General features: G+C 40.7%; 1 protein-coding gene across 3 annotated transcripts in view; it reads left to right on the plus strand.

Moving 5' to 3' along the window:
- Nucleotides 1–22,745, plus strand: part of CHRM2 (cholinergic receptor muscarinic 2) — a 230,875-nt gene that overhangs the window by 21,734 nt on the left and 186,396 nt on the right. Inside the window, exons 1-2 of one of the 3 annotated variants that reach the window (XM_042466447.1) lie at nt 477–604; nt 2,233–2,391. The gene's annotated coding sequence lies outside the window, so the exon portion shown is untranslated. Of the gene's footprint in view, nt 1–476; nt 605–1,688; nt 1,718–2,232; nt 2,392–22,745 lie in introns of those variants that run through there. The other 2 variants (XM_042466450.1, XM_042466448.1) reach the window with 2 other exon arrangements.

The raw sequence follows: 22,745 nt of genomic DNA on the forward strand, positions 1-22,745 counted from the left end.
TCCTGTGTCCCTGTCATCTCCTCCAGATCAGACCAAACCCTCTCACTGACACCTTTATAATCTTGACCCATTTTATTTCAAGGTGGCGGGTTCCAAACATTTAAAACTCTAAAAGGCGGAGGACAAAAATTGGGAAAAAGAAATAAATCATTAAATATTCCTAATATTCAAACATGAAGTTAAAACAGCATAGTTCTTCTGGTGCCCCAGGAAGGACCATTCTCAGAAATCTATCGCCTTGAGATCAAGCGGTATCAAACCGGGTTAGCCCTGCAGTGCGGACGCAGCCAGAAGTAAGCTTTTGGAGCCCAATCCCGGTTCCTCTGCCTCTGATTGGAGGAGGGGGCCCACCCTGTTGCCCAATCAGCGATCAGAGAGCCGGTCATTGGCGGAGAAGCGGCCCTCGCCGGCAGAAGGCAAGAAAATTGCAAGGCTCGCCAGCAAAGAGCCGGCTTCTCTCCCTTCCTTCCCTCTTATCCCGCTTTCGTCCAAGCCAGTGCGGACGCCGCCACTGCCGCGCCACAGGAACAAGGCAGGAGAAGCCCGTCCCATGCGATCCAAGAGATCTCTCCGGATTCCTTCGCCTCCAGACTCTCTCACCAAGGTGTCATTTCTTTGGAGGGGAAACCCTTTTAAGCAACTTTGGGGTGGGGGAATCGAGGAAGGACAACCGTCCTGGTCCCACTTGATTATTGATTGTGATGATGATTGGCTATTGGTTATTGATAGAGGTGGATTATTTGGGAGGGGGATCTAGTGGCAGGAACCCTGGCTTTTGTTTTGTAGTGGTTTTTTTGGGAGGGGTGATGTCACAGGTGATCAGCCTTACATTGGGGGCCCAGAATTGGGGCTGTGGGTCTCTCGGAATGGTCTGAATGGGGCTCGTCTGTCTGTACGTGTGTTTGGAAAGCAGTTTCAGAACGGATTGAGGTGAAGAGGAGGAGGAGGAGGAGGAGGAAGAAGAAGAAGGAGGAGGAAACCATGTGAAATATTATTTATTTAAAGAAGAAGAAGAAGAAGAAGAAGAAGGGGGAAAGCATGTGAAAGATTACTTATATTTATTTACATCATCATCATCATCTTTATTTATTATTATTATTATTATTATTATTATTATTATTGGTTATTTTGTGGGAAGGGGGGGGGGCAAAACTGGTTTGTCTCTGGGGCTTCTCTGGCCACCCAGAGCCAACCCCCAAGCCAGGCTATATATAAACAAGTCGACTTCGATTCGAATCGAAGGGTAGGTCGCCTCCTGACTTTCAATATCGTTTTGTTTTTTTCCAAAATTGCGCGCAGGGATGGAGACTGAATAAAAACCCTCGATTTAGCAAAGGCTGGGGAAGAGGCTCAGCCCGATGTAAACTCTGTCCAGGAGAGAAGATCTGGGGTATTGTGTTGTGTGTGTGTGTGTGTGTGTGAAATTTCTTTCAGTCCAACGAATTTGGCTCTGAAGGATCGGGTGGCTGTCTCTATATGGCAGGAACTATCCCCACCCCATTGCTCTCAAGGCAAGATCCCACTGAGTATTCTTTGCCTGTGTGTGTGTGTTGTGTGTGTGTGTGTGTGTGTGTGTGTGCATGGCTTCTAGGCAAGCCCATGCATTTCATAGGGTTTTCTTACGCAAAGGATCCTCAGAGGTGCTTTTTCTGCCATCTCCTTCCTCTGAAATACATAGACTACAGGACCTGATCTTCATTCCCGGTCTCCCATCCAAGTACTAACTAGGGGCTGACCCTGCTTAGCTCCCAAGATCAGAGAGGATCTGGTGATGCCTAAAACGCCTAAAATTAGAATGCTGATTTTTTAAAAAAAACTGAAGTGATTTTAGTTATTCTTGTGTTAATCTCTGGGAACTAATTGTAAATTTTCTCAGCTATGAATCTGTTATATGTATGCTGCATATGTGTGTATGTACATACATATATGTATGTATGCTTTATGAGTTTTATGCTTCATGAATTTTATGAATTTAGCTGTAAGTAATTGTACTTGATATTTTGGTCTATGGCCGTAAATAAATGATGGTGATGATGATGATGGAAGGATCTGGTGCCTTCAGGGTATTTGGGGTATTTATTTATCTGGACCAAAGTCTCCTTGAGCTTCCTCAGAAGACGGAATTGCTGCCTCTGAGCATTTTCCCCCTACCATCACTCTGGCACAGCATCAACTAATATCTTTCTCTCTTCCTTTCCTTTCCTTTTCCTCCTCCTCCTCCTTTTGCGAAAGATATGGAAGAAAAAGATACGGAGGCCAGCGCTGGATTCCTATCCTAACAATCTGCACCCTTCCCCTTCACCATTGTTTCAGCATCCAGCTTTCTGTGGACTTCATCATTTGCCAGAAGGATTGTGGAAGGGAATGAAACTTTGGGTAACTGGATTGCAGGTAGGACATCCTCTTTTCCTTTTGCTCTATCTCCAAGTTCTTGTAACACCCCCCCCCCCAGTTTGTTTGCTTGGGGGATTTAGCATCCTTTTTTGTCCTTCTTGTTTCTAAATTCATGAGGGCTCGGACTTCAGAAACCAGAACCATCTGATGAAACTTGTGAGAAAAGTAGCTGATCTCTATTGGGATCATAATCTCCTTGAAACTGAAAATGATACATCTGTAGGAAATATAGAAGACATTTATATTTGATAATACAGTTTGTCAGGGAAATTTTCAGAACAATATAAGCAGACAAAAGTTCAAGCATTCGGTTTTTTGTTTGTTTGTTTGTTTTGGCATTTTAAAGGCCGATCGGTTTATCATGACACAAACTTTTCTGGACTAGAGCTCACGTTGTCAAGCTTTAAAAATAGTGGATCAAAGTTATTTTAGTACAGGACCGAGGCACTTTTTTGATATTCATAGAGGCAGGGAAGATGTCCTGGCATATGGACCAAAGAGTTTTTAGTTTCTTAAAAAATGGATTGCTCAAAGAGAAATGGGAGCTTAGGAAGGAAGGTGGTCCCTGATCAGGAAAAATGGGGGACCAAAGGTTGTAGGGAATAGGAAGATGGAATGTAAATAGCCAGGGAAAAAACAGTTGGCTAAGTACTGGAAATGGCCCAGCAGATAGGAAACACTTTTCAATGCCATAAATTTCAGCAAGGAAATGCTGGCCAGCTAGTTTATGTGTCTGCATAACACATATCTGACTTCCTTATAACTGGAGCTTTAGAAGAGCTTGATGTTGGCTCGATTGCAGCTACTGTGGGGTGTCCTACAGATGAGTTGAACTACAACTCTAAGCATCTTCCAGCCAGCTATTCATTGGGGGAAAGAGTTGGAGAAGTCTGGAAGGCATAGCATGTTGGGGATTCTAGGAGGTGTAGTTCATCACATCTGGAGGCAGCCAGGCTGGAGGAGGATGCTGTCATTTGTATGTGAGCCCAGGGCTTTCTGCTTTTTCTGTGCCAAGGTCCCTAGCAAAGCATACATGCTTGCATGGAGAAGGTCCCATTTTGCAGCCAGTATTTTCAATTCAAAAAGGGTCACAAGGAGTAGATCTCGGTAAAGCTTTTCTCCAAATTTCTAAAGAGCCACTTTCACTTGCAATAAACTGTGCTGGGTTAGAGGGACCAATAGCCTGCTCCAGGAAGAGATTTCATTGGCCATATTGTACCTGGACATGTGGGACTGCAATACCCATCAACTCAGCTGACAATTGCTGCAGAGTTTTGAGTTATAGTCCAGGATGATGCGAAAGGCTACAGTATAAGGGAGCACCATATCTTTATAATGAGCAAACACCATATAGAAAACATCTGTGACCCCAAATGAATGGACAGATGCAGGACAGACTGCAGGCTATATCTTTGCTTTTTGAAAAAAGCAGACATTTGGGATCTCAGAAGAAGAGGTTTGTTTGTTGTTGTTTTTTAAATGAAAAAGTGAGAGGGAATTTCAACCCTTTAACCCACCTTGCTTTGTTAGCAAATGATTGTTTTAACATAGCCTCTCAGCCAGAATGTGCCTATCTAAAATACATCATGTATGCAATGAAAATTTAAAAGGGAATGATGACGATCAAGGTGAAGCATTTGCCAAAGGGGGGGGGGGACATACAGCAAGGAACCATAAGAAGGAACAGAGAGAAAACATGGAAGGAAAGAGTGGGCCAAGATTTCTGGCCTGCTTCAAATATTGCAAAGTTCCAGTTGTGTATGAATGCTTGTTCTACATTCTGTGTTATGATTCAGTGGGCATACATCTGAGTAATGTTAGGTAATCATAGTTTCCCAGTGCAGGGACACACAGAAAACTGCCTGCCTGCACAAACATATGTCGATCAATGCACAAGTTGCCTGTGATTGCCTTTAATTCCAGTTCAGAATTTTGTAATATGCAAAAATGAATTGCCTGGCCTTGTTCCATTTGGTTTGGGAAGAAAGCTGCTACTGTGGAGCCATGGCTTTTTTACTCACATAAATATAAAATAAGTAGGGAGGCATGGATCTAAATGATCCTTTGGAGAAAGAAAAGGTCTTACATTTTCCAGGTTATGTTATTGGGAGGGGGGAGTTTCTCCTACATCCTAAGAATAGGTAGCTCAGGTAATTGCAAGTAGGGAGAAGGCACAGAAATGATCAAGACGACATTCTTTGAATACAGCAAAGTAGCTTTCTCTCTTCTTCCTGCTGTTCCCCTGTTCCCAACCCCATCTGCCCTGTGATTCTCATGGCTGGTTATTTATATATAAACTATCCACCAGTGGGTACTCACTGCACATCCACTGCATTTTAGTGTCCAGAATTCTACAGGAAAAGAAAATGTGTGATGCCAGAGTCTGGTTGCTCTGGGATGAATTAACCTCCCAGTTTCATAGGAGTTTAACAGAAGCTACTCTGAACTAATAGGCTTCAAAATTATAACCTTGCTGTGTATCAATCACTTGCTGTGTATAACACTCACAGTGTATAAGCACTGAAGGGTTAAGAGTTTAATCTCATCCCCAAGCATTTTATTTATATAAAAAGGATGTTTTTGAAGGAGGATTCTGACACATGATTCATTTTTGTCATAATGGACATAACATTCTGAAGGAGGGCATCCACTAAGGATGCCAAACTGAAAGCTCTCCCTCCTTATTCCTACATCTTGGGCATTCAGACTGATAAATCTAGAGGCAAAAAGGTTGCTTTTTTCTCATGGAAAGAGCAGCACCTTAGGTGAGATCTTGCAGTGCAGATGGAAGTCAGTAAACCAATTTGAAAAAGACCCATACTTAAAAAACCCTATTATTACGATTATTTGCATGTTATCCTAAAACCATTTTTAAAATAAGCAAAGTGTGTATTGTGGTATCACCTGAGCCACCAGGGTCTCTCATATTGGGATATGGGAGCAAGAATATGATATGAGCATGCTTCCTTTCCCATCATCTAAGACAGTGGTCTCCAAACTGTGCTCTTTAAGGGATTTTGGACTTCAGCTACCAGAATTCCAAACTATTGGCCAACATGGGTGAGGCTTCTGAGAACTAAAGTCCAAAATCTCTTAGAGCACACAGTTTGAGGACCACTGATCTAAGACCACAAGCAATCAGTTCAGGAATGTATGAAGATACCCTGCCTGGGCAGTCCATCCATCTGCTACTTTTTGCAGTAGACAGAATTCTCTCTGGCTTTGCTTCACGAATGAAGATTAAAGAAGGACTCATCCCGCACTTTGTATAAGCGCGTTGGTGACTAAAAAGGCCAATCCGGGACAAACAGGTCTGGTTGCAGAAAGCACAGCGGAAATAATAATAATAAATAAAAATTTTATTTCTATACCGCCCTTCTATACAATCAGGGCGGTGTACAGCATCGTAAAAACAACAACAATACATCAATTACATTTACATTAAAATTACAACATATTAAAACAATCAGCCAGCTTGCCACTGCTGGCCTGGGGGGGGAGAACTAATTGGGGCTTATGTCGGGGAATGCTGATTTAAACAGAAAAGTTTTAAGCCCCTTTTTAAACTGGGCCAGGGAGGTGGCCGAGCGGAGCTCGTTGGGCAGAGAATTCCAAAGGGTCGGGGCCAAGATGGTGAAAGCTCTCCTGGTCGTGGAGACTAGTCTGGCCCCTGGGACCCTCAATAACTGCTGCCCAGATGTTCTGAGAGCGCGGGGCGGATTGTATGGGGAGAGGCAGTCCTCAAGGTATCCTGGGCCCAAGCCATTAGGAAAGACTCTTTGGGTGATGTTTCTGGGTTGCGGTTCTTTCTGCGTTGTTGTTTCTTTTCGAGACTCGTTCGGCGTGAGCTTTTGAAAAAAGCTGCAGCATCATGGATGGTGCGTCTCCATGCCTCCCAATGCGAGGCAGAATTGGACACACAGTATATTTATACATGAGAAAGACACTGATATGTATAGGCAAGAAAGAGGGACAAGCCATTGCTTGATGCCAGCTCACATCCCATACATACAGGAGGTTCTTGGTTCAAATCTTTGGGATCTTCATTAGGTGAAAAGGCAATGGGAAATAAAATTAATTTCACAATTAATTTAAAAATGTAACTCTTTATAGTTTTACTTGTACTCGTTTTATTGCTTTTGGGGTTAGTCATTTTAATTCCTCCTTTTGGAAGACATTAACATAATCTGCAAATAATAAGATCATTGCCTGAAAAGCTAAAAAGCTGCTGCCAGTCAGACAGGAGAATAGTGGGTTTGACAGATTGACAGCCTGACCTGGTATAAGGCATGTTCCTGTAGTCTCATGATGAGTAGAGAGGGCAGAGTTCCAACATATATAAATATATATTCCAAATATCAAGTGGAAACCACAACCATAACAGAAACTGGTCCTCAGTTTAGCCCTGACAATGGGTAGCATGTTTGACTGTGGTTTGGTCTGCTTTTCTCATTCTGAGAGGTCCGTGACAATTAATACTGTACTTATTTGATTCTTTCATTAGCTGTATTATGACCAGAAAGATCTTGGAAGATCGTGAAGAATCATGTTGAACTGGGAACATATTGAATATGGCGTTTTATATGTCCTATTATAAGATGAGTTTGTCATGACAGGAACTCCAAAGCCATTTCTACTTTCTACCTTCATCATCATGTTTTCCCACTTTTAATAATGACAGTCACATGTTACCAACTTGGGGGCTCTCTAGATGCATCAGATGCCAACTCACAGTGGAGTTGGAGCTTTTTAGACAGATAGGATGTGTAGTCTGATGAACTTGGAGAGTGCTGCTTAGTGCAAGTTGTTGGCAAATCTTTCTTGGGGCTGGGGTGATCCTTTTTCCCCTGTGGGGAAGTGTGGTCACTCCTTATTCTCCTTATTAATTATATTTATTTGCATCCCATCTTTTCCTCAGACCTGGGACTCAAAGTAGTTTGTTGTTGTTGTGTTCCCTCAAGTTGCTTTTGATTTAAGGTGACCTTACAGCAAATCTATCATGGGTGTTCTTGGCAAGATTGATTCAGAAGTGATTTGCCTTTGCCTCCCTTGAAAGCCAAGAGAGTGTGACCTGCACAAGATCACCCAGTGGGTTTCCATGGCCGAGCACGGATATGAAGCCTAGTCTCCGTAGTCTAATACTACACCATGCTGGCTTGCTGGATTGCAAGGTGACTTGCAAAAACTAAAACAGACAGAGGTAAAAGCTCACATCAACAACAAAAAAGCTATCTCTTAACAGTCCATCCCTCCTCTCCCCTTCGTGTCATAAAAAGCATTTCCTTTTTTCCCCATGGATTTTTGCAAAGCCAATGCTCCCCCCCCCCCAACTCTTTCATCTTATTTCCATGAATGTAAGCTCCACGTTTTCTAGAACAGCCTTGAGCTGAGGAGGCTGCTGCATGTGTTCAGAGAAGGAGTGTCTGGTGCCAAAAATTGCAATAAAAAATAATCACACAGTAAGATAATAAATAATATTGAGAATGAAAAAAAGGAACAAGGAGGAAGAGCCCTAATCTTCCCAAACAAGGGTTGTTTCTCCACTGTTATTTATCCGCAACAAGCTTTTTCCCTCTGAACATGTTGCCAGGGCTTGGGGGTGGGGGACAGTCCTCAAATTAAGCACCGCTGTGACTCCCACGCACAATCTTGGCTTAATGGGGGATGTGGTTGCAGTAAATCAGAGTCACACTTATTTGAAGCCTAATTAATCAGCATCCCACTGTAGAGAAACACCACTTTCTTCCTAATGGACTCTTTGAAACAAGCTTGCAGATCACAGGGAGGTCTCAAGGAGATCCCAGGTGGAGGCATGCTTGATTCCACCCCACCCCCTTTATCAGCCTTGGGCTAGGGCTGATTGCAGAAGTTTTCTTGCCTTGCCTTTCGAAAGAGATGCAAATGCTTTCCCTGCATGTGATGGACATTTTCCAGCACAAGACTATTTTGTCCAGGTGCTGAATGTTATGAAAGCAAGACATTTATTATCTCAGTGAGCATCCCAACCAGTTGAGGTGGTACCTTTACATTTGTCTAATTTATGTTTTAAGCACCTGTTGTTATGTGCCTTCACCTCAACTCTGATTTATGGCAACTCAGTTCTAGGGTTTGCTTGGAAAAAACTTATCCAGGGGAAGTTTGTCATTGTCTTTATCTAAAGCAGAGAGATTGTAACTTGCCCAAGGTCAGACATATCAAAATCCTTATCTTTTTGGGGATTTGAACCCTGTTCATCCAAAGTCCTAGACCAATACTGAAATCATTGTATTATGCTGGTTCTTGTTTTAAGCCTCGGATGTGAAAAATCTGAGAGCCAATGATCTTCTTTTGCTCTCTCTCTCTCATTCTCTGTGAGACAGAAGCTGTTTATATCCTCTATTTATTTATTTATTTTCACCAAAGAATTATTGTCCAGTTCAAAAACAGAAAGAATTGACTTTCTTTATTTGCTCATGGGGGTGTTTGTAAGCATGCCGTTTGTGTATGGAAATATATAGCACTTTCTTCTGACACCTCTGGGGATGCTTTCATCTTTATCTTGAGAAGAGAGGTTTCCAGCTAGGTGATGCTGCTATCACTCAGTGCTCAATGTCCAGAATAAGTGGTAAGATATAGAATGAGAATGAAATTCAGACCAGGGATAGCAAGAGGCATAGATATCCTATTTCCTTTTCCGCCAAATGAGCCTGGGTGAGACTTTGGGGGCAACAGGGGGCAAGCCTTTGTGAGCTTTTTGTTTCTTTCAACTATTTATGGGGTAACTTAAGCCTAAGGCAGGGATGGGCAAATGCTGTTGGAGTTTGGATTTGATTTTCAGGTCCAGCACTATGCCAGGCTGCAAAAATGCCAGAGCATGGGTTAAAACTGAGAATGACTGCAAACTGTTTCTTTTTAAATGTTAAAGCATGCAAGATATTTAAAAGTTAAAATGCTTCTACTCAAGGTTTCTAGGAAAGGAATATAACTCCTTTTGCTAGAAAAAAGTCATTTTATGAATCTGGAGACGTCAAGAGTCACAAAAACAGAAAGTCTTCATATGTCCAGGACTGCATTTTATTTACCTCTGGCTTAAGCAAATTAGTCACTGCAGTAAGAGAGAGCCACACCTTTCTGTAAAAGGATCTGTGCCCTAATGTTCTTTTCTATCCTCTTATGAAAGCTCAAAAATTACTTTTAAAAAGTAATTTGTTCCTGTTGCTGGTTACCATGTTTGAAAAGTAATCTATTCTCATTATATATTGCAATGTTTAAAAGTAATTTGTTCCATCATGCATTGGGTTGCCACCTTCCTTCTTTCCTTCCCTCAATTCATACTCTACCTTTGTCCTGAGACAGGACCCAAAGTAGTTTTTAATAATTAAAAGAAAACTTCAACTAAAATATTTTATAAGCATTAAAAAAAATAAGTAATTCCGTGAAGAAAGCATATGATTAAAAACAGTTTAAGCACATTTACAACATAAGTATAAAGTTGAAAGATTAACAGCAATTCTGCCACATAATTTAAGAATCAAAGGACTGCTTAAATAAAAAGATTATTGCTTACTGGTAAAAAAAAAAAAAAAGACCAAAGAGGGGGCCTCTATTTCTTTTAATAATTTCTTTTGTTGGAAGGGGGGAATTAAGATTGATAAGATAATTGCATTAAACAAAACTCTTCAAAATGGTGCTCAAAAGTAACTGTGAACAATAAGAAGGAAATGTCAAGTAATATACAGGCAAAGTAATTTTGTCCCTCCAGGTTGTAATTTGATAAAAACACAAACCTTTCGTCAGGTAATGATGGTTTTCCAGTGGCAACTGCTAGTTCCTGTGACAGTGGGGTAATGAATCCATGCCATGTTTAGTCCAAAATTTAAATGAGCTATCCCAAATAGGTTCAGTACCTTGGGCAGCTCTTTTAAAATTCAAACAAAAATCTGATATATAGATTCATTGTCCCTCATGCTGCATCTGCACTGCAGAAATAATACAGTCTGATACTGTTTTAACTGTCATGGCTCAGTGCTATCCTGGGATATCTCACAGAACTTCAACAGCCAGAATTCTACATGGCACTGAAGGGATTGGACTGTCCCAATTCACTGCTCCGCACCTTCATATTTTTCTCCTTTCCTTTTTCTTCTTTTTCCAATGGACCCAACACTCCATGGCTTCTGAAATTTCTTACATGTCCCCAGCTCTTGCTCAATTGTTTTGTTGATATGTTTGCCTCTTTTAAAGGTGGACAGAAAGGGGGGGAGTATTCTTGCAAACTGCAGGGACCCTAAGCCTTTTGATGGAAGGTGTGGTCCAATTTTAGCTCCCATCACGTTAATGATGGCACTGAATTCAGCATGAAAGAGACTGATAGATGATGTAAGAACATGGGTTCTTTACTATTCTTTTATGGAGCTATATAACCTACAGTTGATATGGCTAAATTCTTTCTGCTTAAATATCTGCTTGCCTCAATCTTACACTTTATGGTGACACAGCCCCTGATCCATCCAGTGGCACTTCTGTAACCTTTCAATTGCCATTCCAGGAACTTCGGACACATCTCCTTTTGGATTGTGATGACTGAATCCTGGCTTTTGGTCTTCTTAATGCCCTTGGGTTTAATAGACTGATGAGAGCAGATGGCCTAGGCCACTCAAGTTTTATTGTCAAAAAAGTGACTCAGGAATATTTGCAGGACTTTGGGGAATTTGCAGACTCTCAGGGAAATTCTGAATGCAGACTCTGGTATACTACATATCATACAGTACCAGTTTCAGGCGAGGCTTTGGGGTAAGATGTTCTGAATGGTACCTCCCATGGAGTCCTCTTTGTGCCCTTGTCACCAGATGTAAGAACCTAGATCTCAGGTTTTGGTCCCAGAATTTCAGGTCCTGGCATAGTTCTGATTTAGCAACCCTAGGTGACATCTGTGAGGAGAAGTCAGAAGACAAAGAGATTGTTGGTCTTTCTGATTTTCAGTACTGGGCTTGATACCTTAAGAGACATCTTTGCCCATAATTTTTTTCCCTTCAGATCTGCAAGAAATTATCTGCTTTGTATCCTGTTCTTTGTTAGGGACGTCCCTTTGGGGCACTGTTAACAGAGGTGCCCACTTTGTGGAATGTGTACCTTGGTGACACACATTTGGCTTCTTTCTGGCTGCTATTTTGTCAACAGGTGTTTGTATGAGAGTAAGTCCCTTTGAGGACATTGGGGCTATGCCATGTTTTTAGCCTGCCATTAATGTATTTGTCATGGTTTTTGGTCCAGCTGGCTCTTCTAGCTTCTAGGATTGTTTATGTATTTATAATGTTTTTATGCTGTTTAACGTTGCATGCTGCTTGAGTGCCATTTGGCAGAGACTACTGCCTAGTAATATCTGAAATAAATTAGTGGCTGGAGCATTACAGCTAAAAGTGTGAGCTGTGAGAGATCCAAGAAGCTTTTGGTTGAAATCTCACCTCCTCTTTGAACTTGATAGTTTGCCTCAAATGAGTTAATGCTCTCATAGATTCATCTCTTATCTGCATTTGAAGGATGGAAATGTCCTCCTACTGCCCAGAGGTGTTGTATGGATGGATGCAGGGCTGGATAACATATGACCTGTGGAGCCACACTGTGGCCCATTTCAATTTCACTGGGCCAAGAGCCCCCCAGCCACTGCTGATGGAATTTTGTTGTTATTCACAGCAAGGAGAATCAAGCTTCTGGGAATGTCGAGGAATATAGCTTCTCCTCTGAAGCTACATAAAGAGTATTGCTTTAGTGAAAGAGTACTTTTTCTCAAATTGGTATTTACAAAGGAAATGAATTCTTACAGGGTATTTCTTATTTAAAAGAAGACAAACAATGTTTCCATAGGGAGTGGTGAGACTTGTCCCCAGCCAAAGTTGTCAGCCTCTGGGTTAAAGAAAAGCAAAACATTTTGAACACCTATTTATTTTTTTTAAATAAATGGATTGCTTTTCAGACTTTCCAAGCCCCCCTCCCCACCGAGGAAGCTTATGTTCATTAAAAGTAGAGACCACAAAAACAGAAATTTAATTTTATTGATATATGGCAACCTTGAACATTGTTATGTAGATTAGAAAATTGCACACTGGCTAAGCATACTTGGATTAATTGTACATGTCTTAGTTGATTCAAGCAAAGTCAAAGTGATTGTTAATTGTACACACATTTGCATGTGCTATAAATCCAAACATTTGCATGTGCAATAAATTCAAAAATTCTTTAGTGTTTAGATCAGAGTTGGGATACCTCTGGTTATGCACATCAGGTACACTTTATTTTGGAGGTTCACTCCTCTTATATGTAAGAGAAATGGGAAATTCCCTACTTTAAGGCTTTGGTCACACATTCCCCCCTGCCCCCAGTTGTATAAATACAAGATTGATCCAGGTTCAATTATGTGTAGAGTAAAATTAGAAAAATCTACAGGACCTGAGTTGGTTTACTGGAAATATGACTAAATCTGAATCCAGCCCTTTCAATATATATATATATGTGTGTGTGTGTGTGTGTGTGTGTGTGTGTGTGTGTATATATTACATCTCTATACCACTCAGGAGCTGAAGATTAGAGTCATTGGCCAGAATCCAATAAGGTGCTTCCACTGTGTGCTGTGTGCCTTCAAGTAATTTCTGACTTAGGTTCCCACCCTTTTCAGCCCCACTACATTTGGTAAGACCCGCTTCAGGAACAACCCCCCTTCTGCTGTGGGTGGTTAGACAGCTGCAGGGAGAAGAAGAGAAAATTGTTCCATCGCGCTATGGGTTGGCTTCATCCCATAAAACATAAAAACACCTTTCTTTTTATACTTCGGGAAAGCTTGTCTGCGTCTTTCATTTCCAGCACCTTATTAAACCAGTCCTCTATAGATGGTATTCGCGTTGTTTTCCATCTTTGTGCGTATAGTAATCTAGCCATAGAGACCATGTACAGAATTATATTCCAGTATTTCCTCTCTATTTCTTTCTCTATTTTACAAGTCATATTCAACAAATACAGTTCTGGATTCTTTTGAAACCTTCCCCCTGTTATTTCTTTTATCATACAATGTATCTCGGTCCAAAATTGTCTAGCTTTTATACATGACCACCACATGTGGTAAAAGGTTCCATCTGTTTTTTTACACTTCCAACATGTCTTATTTGTGTTTTTATACATTTTGGATATCTTAACCGGAGTAATATACCACAAGTAAAACATTTTATAATAATTTTCTTTTAGGTTTGGGGCTAAAGTAAATTTATTCGTTTTTTCCCACGTTCTTTCCCACTCATCCAGACTTATACTATGAGGATGAAGATGAAGAAGATGATGTATGGAATATAATAGAACAGTGTTGGAATAGGTTAATGGAAAGAAGAGAGTAAACTAAAAAAAAGAAAAGAAAAGAAAAGAAAGGGAAACAAATAGAAAGGAAGGAAAAAGAAAAGAAGGATAATAATAATAATAATAATAATAATAATAATAATAATGATTTATTTATAGCCCGCCCAATCACAAGGAATCCAGGCGGGTTACAACAGTAAAAATAAAGATAATAAAATAAAATACAATAAATAAATAAAATACAATAAAATTAAAGAGAGCAAAGTGAGTACATTCACAGTTAGGCCTGATGGAAGTTGGGCCTCTCTTTTTCACTCCCTCCCAGGTCTGATGATGATGTCATGGAGGGAGGGCTCTTCTTCTTGAGGCAAGGATTTTATTTTAATTAATTTTAATTTAATTCTTCTCATTAAATTTAAGAGAAGAATTGGTGGACAGAGTGCCATAAGTCACAGTAAATGGGGAGTAGAACTAGGTAGGGAAGGCCTGCCGGAAGAGATCCGTCTTAAGAGCCTTCTTAAAGGCTGTAAGAGTACAAATGTCACGGATCTCCTTCGGTAGGTCATTCCATAGCTTCGGAGCTGCGATGGAAAAGGCCCTCTGGGTGACTGAACTTAGCCTAGATTTTATTGGCTGGAGTAGATTCTTCCCCGAGGACCTTAGAGTGCGGGACGGACAGTATGGAAGTAGGCGATCTCTTAAGTATTCTGAACCCAAGCCATGTAGGGCTTTGAAGGTAATCACCAACACCTTGTACCTTGCCCGGAAACTAATTGACAGCCAGTGAAAGGATTTCAAAACCGGTGTTATGTGATCGGTACGACGAGTACCTGTAATTAACCTGGCTGCCATATTTTGTACAAGTTGAAGTTTCTGAACTTGGCACAAGGGTAGCCCCATATACAGCGCATTAACAGAAGTCCAATCGAGAGGTGACCAGCGCATGTACAACTGTTTCAAGGTCTCCCTGCTCCAGGAAGGGGCGCAGCTGGCGTATCAGCCGAAGCTGATAACAAGTGCTCCTGACTGTCGCATCTACCTGAGCTGTCAGGTGAAGCGACGAGTCAAGGAGCACCCCTAAGCTGCGGACAGAGTCTTTCAGGGGAAGTGTGACCCCATCCAGAACTGGCTGACATAATTCCATACTTGGGCTTGGGTTTCCTATAACAAGTACCTCCGTCTTACCTGGATTCAGCTTGAGTCGGTTTTCCCTCATCCAGTCCATTACCGCCCCAAGACAGGCATTCAGAGGAGAGATGCCATCCATAGACACTGCATCAGTTTGAGAAAAAGGTAATATAACTTCAGATAAGGAAATAGAAGAAATGGGTTGGGAAAGGGAAAAGGGGGGAGGGAAAGAGAAGAGGAGGAGAGGGAGGAAGAAGGGAAGGGAGAGAAGGAGGTGAAGAGGGAGATAGTATAGTAAGGGAGGGAAGTATAGAATACGATAGGAGTAAATCAATAGAGGAATGATGGAATGTAGGTATACAATTGTTACCTCGTAAGTTGTGAATGTAAATATAACTGTATATGTGGAATATAATAAAAATTAAAAAAACACACATAAAAACACCATCAAACCTAGTCTGAAAACATGAAAATAAATAAATAAATCATGAGCCAGCAGTATGGTGATGCAGGAAATAAGGCAAATGCTATCTTAGCCTATATTTATTGAGGAAAGTAATAGTACCATTATATTCTGCACTGGTCAGTCCTCATCTGGAGTACTGTGTTCAGGTCTGGCCTCATTTTAAGAAGGATATAGACAAGGTGGAGCAGGTTCAGAGAAGAGCAACAAGGATGACAGGCGACATCGAGAACAAAACATATGAGGAAAAGTTGAAGGAGCTGGGAATGTTCACCTTAGTAAAGAGACAACTGAGAGTGATATGATCACCTCTTTAAATAGTTGAGGTTTGACACAGAAAGGAAAGGGGTTGCCTGTTCTCTGCTGCCCCAGAGGGTAGGACCAGGTCTAATGGTTTGAAGTTACAGGGAAGTAGATTTTGATTGAGCATGAGGCAGAATGTCTTTACAGTAAGAGCAGTTTGGCAATGGAACCAGTTGCCTAGAAAGGTGGTAGGTTCTCCTCTGGACATCTTCAGAAACAAGCTGGATAGTTTCTGCTGGGGATGCTTTAACTGAACATCTTGCATTGAGAAGGGGTTTGGACTACATGGCCCATAAGGCCTGTTCCAACTCTATGGTTCTATGGGCCATAGCAGACAGACAGGAAAAAAGCAGCTCAATCCTGCATTTTCCCAAAGTGGATTGAAACCCCCCTGTCCTCAATGGCCATTCCCAAGGTGAGCCAAATACCAATGTTTTGGCAGCTGTTCGTGTGATTTGGGCCTATGATTCTATGACCTTATGATAATTGAAATGAAAACAAGAGCTGTCCTAAGATCAATCAATCAATTAATCAACATTCTTCTTCTTCGTCTTTTAAAAATGAAACACTAAAATGCCTAGGAGAATAAAACAATCTTCTGCCAATTAGTAAGGGGCACCTTTTAGTTAATTAATTTTAAAGGGCTAATAGAACCAATCAATTAAGTTTTGCAGCCCTAATAAAATTTTTGAGTACATGATGATACAGACTCAGAGTAGCAAGTTCACATAGGGTATATATTGTTTCCAGTTTTACATTAAAGGGCTATATTCCTGTTCATTCTTACCTAGGAGTAAGTCCCATGAATGCCATTGGGACAAATTTTTGAAGTATGTTTTCATATTGCACTACCAGACAACCTGAGACAAATTTGAATGATATGGATCTAGTTTATTCCAAGGTAAGTGTTGTCTTGTTTTGTTTTGCCCATGAGAAATGTGTGGCAGCCAGTATGAAAGTCAACAAAAAGAGGAATCTATGAGTTCTGTCAGCATTTTTATATATATATATATATACTTGATATCTCTTTTACATAATTATATCATTGTGTACTGTCCACTCAGTGCACGGATGGGGAAAGCGTGGATCATGGGTGGTTTGTGGGTTCCATTTTGTACCCCTTGGAACATGTCCCAAAACCAATGGTCCACTGATCCCAAATGACCCAACAGTCATTAAAACTACCCACAAATACAAAAGATTACCTGCCCTCCTAACATCTCTAAACCCAGGCCTCATCCCCCAAATACAAACATTGGTTTGAAGAGAAACTTGAACTTGTATAACAGCATGTCTGGCTCACCAAGCATGAACCACTGGTGAAACCTAGTCCCCACAAGACATACAGTTCCCCACGCTGGCTTAGTGCAACCTTCCCCAGCCTGTTGCTTTTTGAAAGTGTTACACAACAAATCCCATTATCCTACCCCAGCATGGATGATTGGATATGGTGAGGATGGAAGGCCAACATGACAATAGAGGACTTCATTACTCATCTGAATAGGGAGATCGGAACCGTAACTTCAGAATCCTGTCCAAATCTTTCCACGGCAATCAATGTACCTGATGTTTTCGCAAATTGTAGGCAATTATAGGAGAATGGGACGTGGCTGATGTTTGAATTGATGCTACATCAAATACAGCTGAACACTGGTTTGAAGAGGAACTTGAACGTATACATTTGACAAAATGTATGACATCTATAAATAAATGTAGTATAATGTAGTGTTTGCTACATTGTATTGCATACAATGAAGCCTGGAAAATGAGTTGATGTTATTTTTTTTCTTACAAGCTATGCTGTATGACTGAGAATCAATTCTGATTGTTGGCATTTTCATAGCTGGCTCTGACAGTTAAGTATTCTCTCCTTAAACTTTCACTCTGTGGATAGGACAGTTGTAAATGTACATAAGGAGGTTCATCTGACCTGCAGCGGACTTTGGTGGAGGAAGCCAGCTGTTTTATTCAAGAAACTATGGTTTTAACATGACTGGGACCCCTAAGATTTTCTTCTTATAAAAGCATACTAATTCTTTTGTTTGTCAGTCTTCCTTGCAATTCTGCTTTGTGGGGGGTGGGAATTGTGTTTTATAATGTGTGATGAGGAAAATAGGATACCACCCTCTGATAACTCACTCTTTGCTATTTATATGTGAAACACACTTTGAGGGCTCTTGCTGTGGGCACACTTTTGTGTGGGGATGTATGTGATATAACTAATGATGAGTTACAACTATTTTCCCCGACAAGCTATTCCATTTATAGCACAATCTTAGCATATTTATTTACTCCCTGTGAGTTCAGATGGACTTACTGGGTAGTAGGTGTCTTTGCAGCTTCAACTACTGAACTATTTTTTTCTTTATTGTTGTTTTTGATAGCTGCCATCAACTCAGCCCCAGCTCATGGTGACCCTGTGGATGAAACACCTCCAAAATTCTCTATCATCCACTCCTCTACTCAGTCCCTGCAAACCCATACCTGTGACTCCCCTGATTGAGTCCATCCATCTGGCTTGCAGTCTTCCCTTCCTTCTTTTCCCCTCCAACTTTCCTAGCATTATTGTTTTTTCTAGTGATCCATGTCTTTTCATTATGTGGCCAAAGTATGATAGCCTCCATTATCTGAAAGAGAAGGCTAAATAATCTCACAAAACTATAAATCCCAGAATGTCATAGCATTGAGCAATGACAGTTAAAGTGGTGTCAAACTGCATTACTTTGGAGTGTATTCAAACAAAAATCCACCAAACAGTGATACCTTTATTGGCCAACCAAAATGCACAATATACTTGTTGCAATCTTTTGAAGCTCCACTGGCTTCTTCATAAGGCAATGGATTCCTCAAGAAGCCTGCATGTTTTTTTCATCAGGAACATGGAGACTTCTTGAGGAATCCATTGTCCTCTGCCTACAAAGAGGCCTGTGGCCTCACAAGAATGGAGACATATTGGATTGCAAAAGAGGAGTCCTTGTTGATATATAAATAGACTTTAAATTTCCTGGACTTTGCCCAATTGCCGCATGGCCTGAGGAGGAGGGGCTGGCCTGCTAAAGATACCCTCCCGTTACCATCTTAACTAAGGATAGAAAAAACAAAATGCAGGCATCTTACTAACATCTCTAATTTTTCTCCTGTTTGGTATCTAACATCTTGCCTGATGGAGAAACCTGTAGAGCTTCGAAAGCTTGCAGCAAGTATATTGTGCATTTCGGCTGGCCAATAAAGATATCACTGTTTGATGGATTTTTGTTTGAATTTACTAAATAACCAACACAGCTACCCCGGCATGTTTTCTGAATTTGGAATGTAGTTACAAAGTCCTTTCAACAGTAAATCTGTTGAATCAGTGGGCTTCACCATTCATCAAATTATTTAATAGAGCTACTCCAGTTTAAATGAAACAATAATATTTAGGTCAGTATGTCTTAAAGAAACCAGTCCTGTGACCACATTGTAGGGAGCAGCAGCACAACTTGGAATTCTGTTCACCAGAATTATCCCATTCAGCTTCCCTCCATTGTGCCCCAACTCCTCCTGAAATTTATAGGAGAGTTGACATGCTGTTAGAGACTTATACAGATGTAGTTTTCTATTGTGCATACGCAGATCCTGTTTTGGGGGGGGGGGGGTACTTTGGAATTTGATATTCTTTCCCTCCCTCTGAAGAGCCCAAACCTCCCCCAGCCCAAACCTACTCTGAAGCCTCTGACCATAGTCTGGAAATGGGACAGAATATTTGACTCAGGGAGCATGAGTAAAGAAGGGCCACTACATCTCAATCTGAATAAGAGCCGTGTGGTGAGAAATATGATTTATATACTGTATTTTAAAAGTTTTGATGACCCTGCATACAATGGCCTGTATCAAGTTACTGACATAAATGGGTACAAGTTGTGCATGTCAAGGAATCCTTTTGGATGATGCACAATGGTTGTATCTAGTAGAGTTGCACATAGAATCATAGAATCGTAGAATTGGAAGAGACCGCAAGGGCCATCCAGTCGAACCCCCTGCCATGCGACAATCAAAGCATCCCCGACTGTTTTACATGCAGTAGAACAATAAAGTACACAGAGTAACATTTGAATAAGCGTCTCTATACATTGCCTTTGTGCATTGTACATTGCAATAGTGCAATGGATTGTCAGCCATGTGCATTAACCATTGAACCACATTGGTTCAGTGTAGGAGATGATAATGTAACTTGACCATCAGATATTTATGCTATGCTGAAGTGAGGTAATATCTGGGCCAGTGAGTGCAAAAGCTAAAATACAACTTGCAGAGTGAATTGTCATAGTTTAGTGACAATACACATAAATTGAGTGTTCACTGCTTCAAAATTTATCTTACTGCTAGCTGAGAATAAAAGAGTTTATTGTCTTTTCCTCCTCTTTCTTTTCCTCCTCCTCCTCTCCTCCTCCTCTTCTTCTTCTTCTTGCATGTTGGAACCTTTTTTGGTGAAAATTTCATGCTGGATTTTTGACACTCTAAAAGGGCCATAACTGTTGAGGTGGCTAACAGTTCTTCCAATGACACACTTTCACACAGAAGATGAGAAAGTGTGCGAGTTTATCTCAAATCTGTTTGAATCACTCAGACCACCCACTAGACAAAACAGCTTAATTTTTCTTCTTCTTTTGACTTCTATAAGTAACACTCCATATTTCTGTCTATTGTTGCTGTGGACATCTGTTATGGCAGATATAGAAAGACTAGCCCATATAATCCCTCCCTTATGATCCTTTGAATTATTTCTTTTGATATCGAAGGAAATGAATTACGACTCAGATGGGTATTAGGTTTTAGTAGAGCTGAAATTTTTCAGAAGACATGTTTCAGGTGACATAACTGAGATTTCTTTTCCTGAGCCCCCTCCCTAGGGGAAAAAGCCATCTTCCAAAGTTTTCTGCACCATTGTTTGTGGTAGTCACCATTTCCCCCAAATGAAGTGATGCTAGGTTAGGAACTGCAGATGCAAAATGGAGGCCTTTTTTGCTGCCACCATTTGTAGTGCTTGCAAAATAAAGCAAGCAAACAAACACTTTAGCAGGAAAAAAAGTAATCAAAAACACTGGCATTACTGGAATGATAAGGCTGAGAAAGCACTGGATCATTTCTGTTTTCCCCAGAGAAATTTGGTAAAATGGGCTTCCCAGTTCTTCAGCCCACATGTAGAGTGGATAACTTCAAATGTCCATCCATGCACAGAGCTTGTTTTTTGGTGCAGCTGAGTGGATTTTTTGATTGCTTTGTTTGGTGGATTGGAATTCCCTCTGAATTCCTCTTTAACTAGATGAATTAGTAACATTTTATATGAAAGTGGGAAAAAGCATAGGTCACTGAACCTTAGAAAAGTGTAGAACTAGAAGTTCAGAAAAGAGCAGATATGATTCCTTAAAGCCTCAATGTTGGTGCTGTTGGCTAGAGCCTATGGGTGCTGTAATCCAAAACCTCTGAAAGATACCACTATGTAAGAGGCTGGGACAGAGGCATAAACTGATCAAAACAATGCCTAGACACATGAAGAGGTCGGCAGAGCTGAGCAATGAAAATAATGGGGTTGAAGGGTTCTGCTCTTACTATTTCTTTGTATTTAAGAACCTGAAGAAAGCTCAGAATTCCTTGATACATTTCCAGGAGCATATGGGTTCAAGTATTTATTTTATTTTATTCATGTACCTACTTTCTCCTGGCATGGGACCTAAGGCAGCTTACAAAAAAGGTAAAGGTTTCCCCTATGACAAGACTGTCTAGTCATGTAGGGGGTGGTGCTCATCTCCATTATTAAGCTGAGGGAGCCAGCATTATCAAAGACAACTCCATGGTCATGTGGCCAGTAGGACTGCATGGAACATTATTACCTTTCCACTGAAGTAACTATTTATCTACTTACACTTTCATATTGCTTTCAAACTGCAGAAGCTGGGACTAGTGACAAGAGTTCACACCACCATGGGGTGCTTGGGTTTCAAATTTCTGACCTTGCGATCATCGGAGTCAGCATCTTGACTGCTAAGTCACTGCATTTTTTCATACAAAAATGGTACGATAAGATAAAACTAAAAACCAGGTAATAAATTAAAACCATTTAAAAGATTATCATATTAAAATACCATTAGAAGTGAAAAAATATTTAAAAGCATCAAAATAATGTTTAAAATACATCACACACCCACCCATAAAAAGATTCCCTACAAGTTATTACTGTAATAATTAAATACCTATTTAAAATATTTCCCTTCTAGTGAAAGGAGAGTGCAGAGAAGATAAGCATAACCTCCTGTGGAATAAAATTCCACAACCTGGGAGCCATCACTGTGTCATAGCCAGAGAGGCCTGTGATGGTGGTGGGGCCAAGGGAAAACATTTCTTGAAGATCTGAAAACTCTGGCAAATTCAATAGGGAAATACAGTGGGCCCTTGGTATCTGCTGGGGTTTGGTTCCAAGACCACCACCACCACCACCACCATCCCCCAAGGATAACAAAATCCATGGATGCTCAAGTCCCATTAAATTCAGTGGCACAGTAAAATGATGTCCCTTATATAAAATAGTAAAATCATAGTTTGCTTTTGGGAATTTATATATTTTTGAAATATTTTCAAGCTGTGGGTGCTTGAATCCATGGATAAAGAATCCATGGACACAGAGGGCTGACTGTATAATCTTTCATGTAATTTGGACACCACTTCATGGAAAGCACATAAAAATATACTCCAAGATGGTTGACTGGCCAAGTTTAGATCTGAGGCCTTTCAAATCATTTCCAATGCAGGATGGTTCTGGTTCTTCTCACAGAAGACAGTATTTTACTCGTTATCTTCTACTGTTGCTCTCCAGTGTCTGACACTTGTCAGGCTCCATGAGATATTGCAAAACTTTGGCACACCATGGATAGATCTTTCAACTGTCACCACCAACTGATCTACATCAGCTGAAGAGCAGAGGGGATGGGCTAGTGGATGCATTAAATGTCATCTTACTCATCTTCAAAATTTTATGGGAAAACTTCTATACACAGCGGGTTCTTCACAAGTGTTAATGTTAACCATATGTTTCTGTTTTCAGGGATTAAGATAACAGTAAAACAAAGCAGAGCATCATCTTTGGACAGAGCCATAGCTGTTA

This window comes from Sceloporus undulatus, chromosome 5 (genome assembly GCF_019175285.1).
Source record: "Sceloporus undulatus isolate JIND9_A2432 ecotype Alabama chromosome 5, SceUnd_v1.1, whole genome shotgun sequence".
NCBI lineage: Eukaryota > Metazoa > Chordata > Lepidosauria > Squamata > Phrynosomatidae > Sceloporus > Sceloporus undulatus.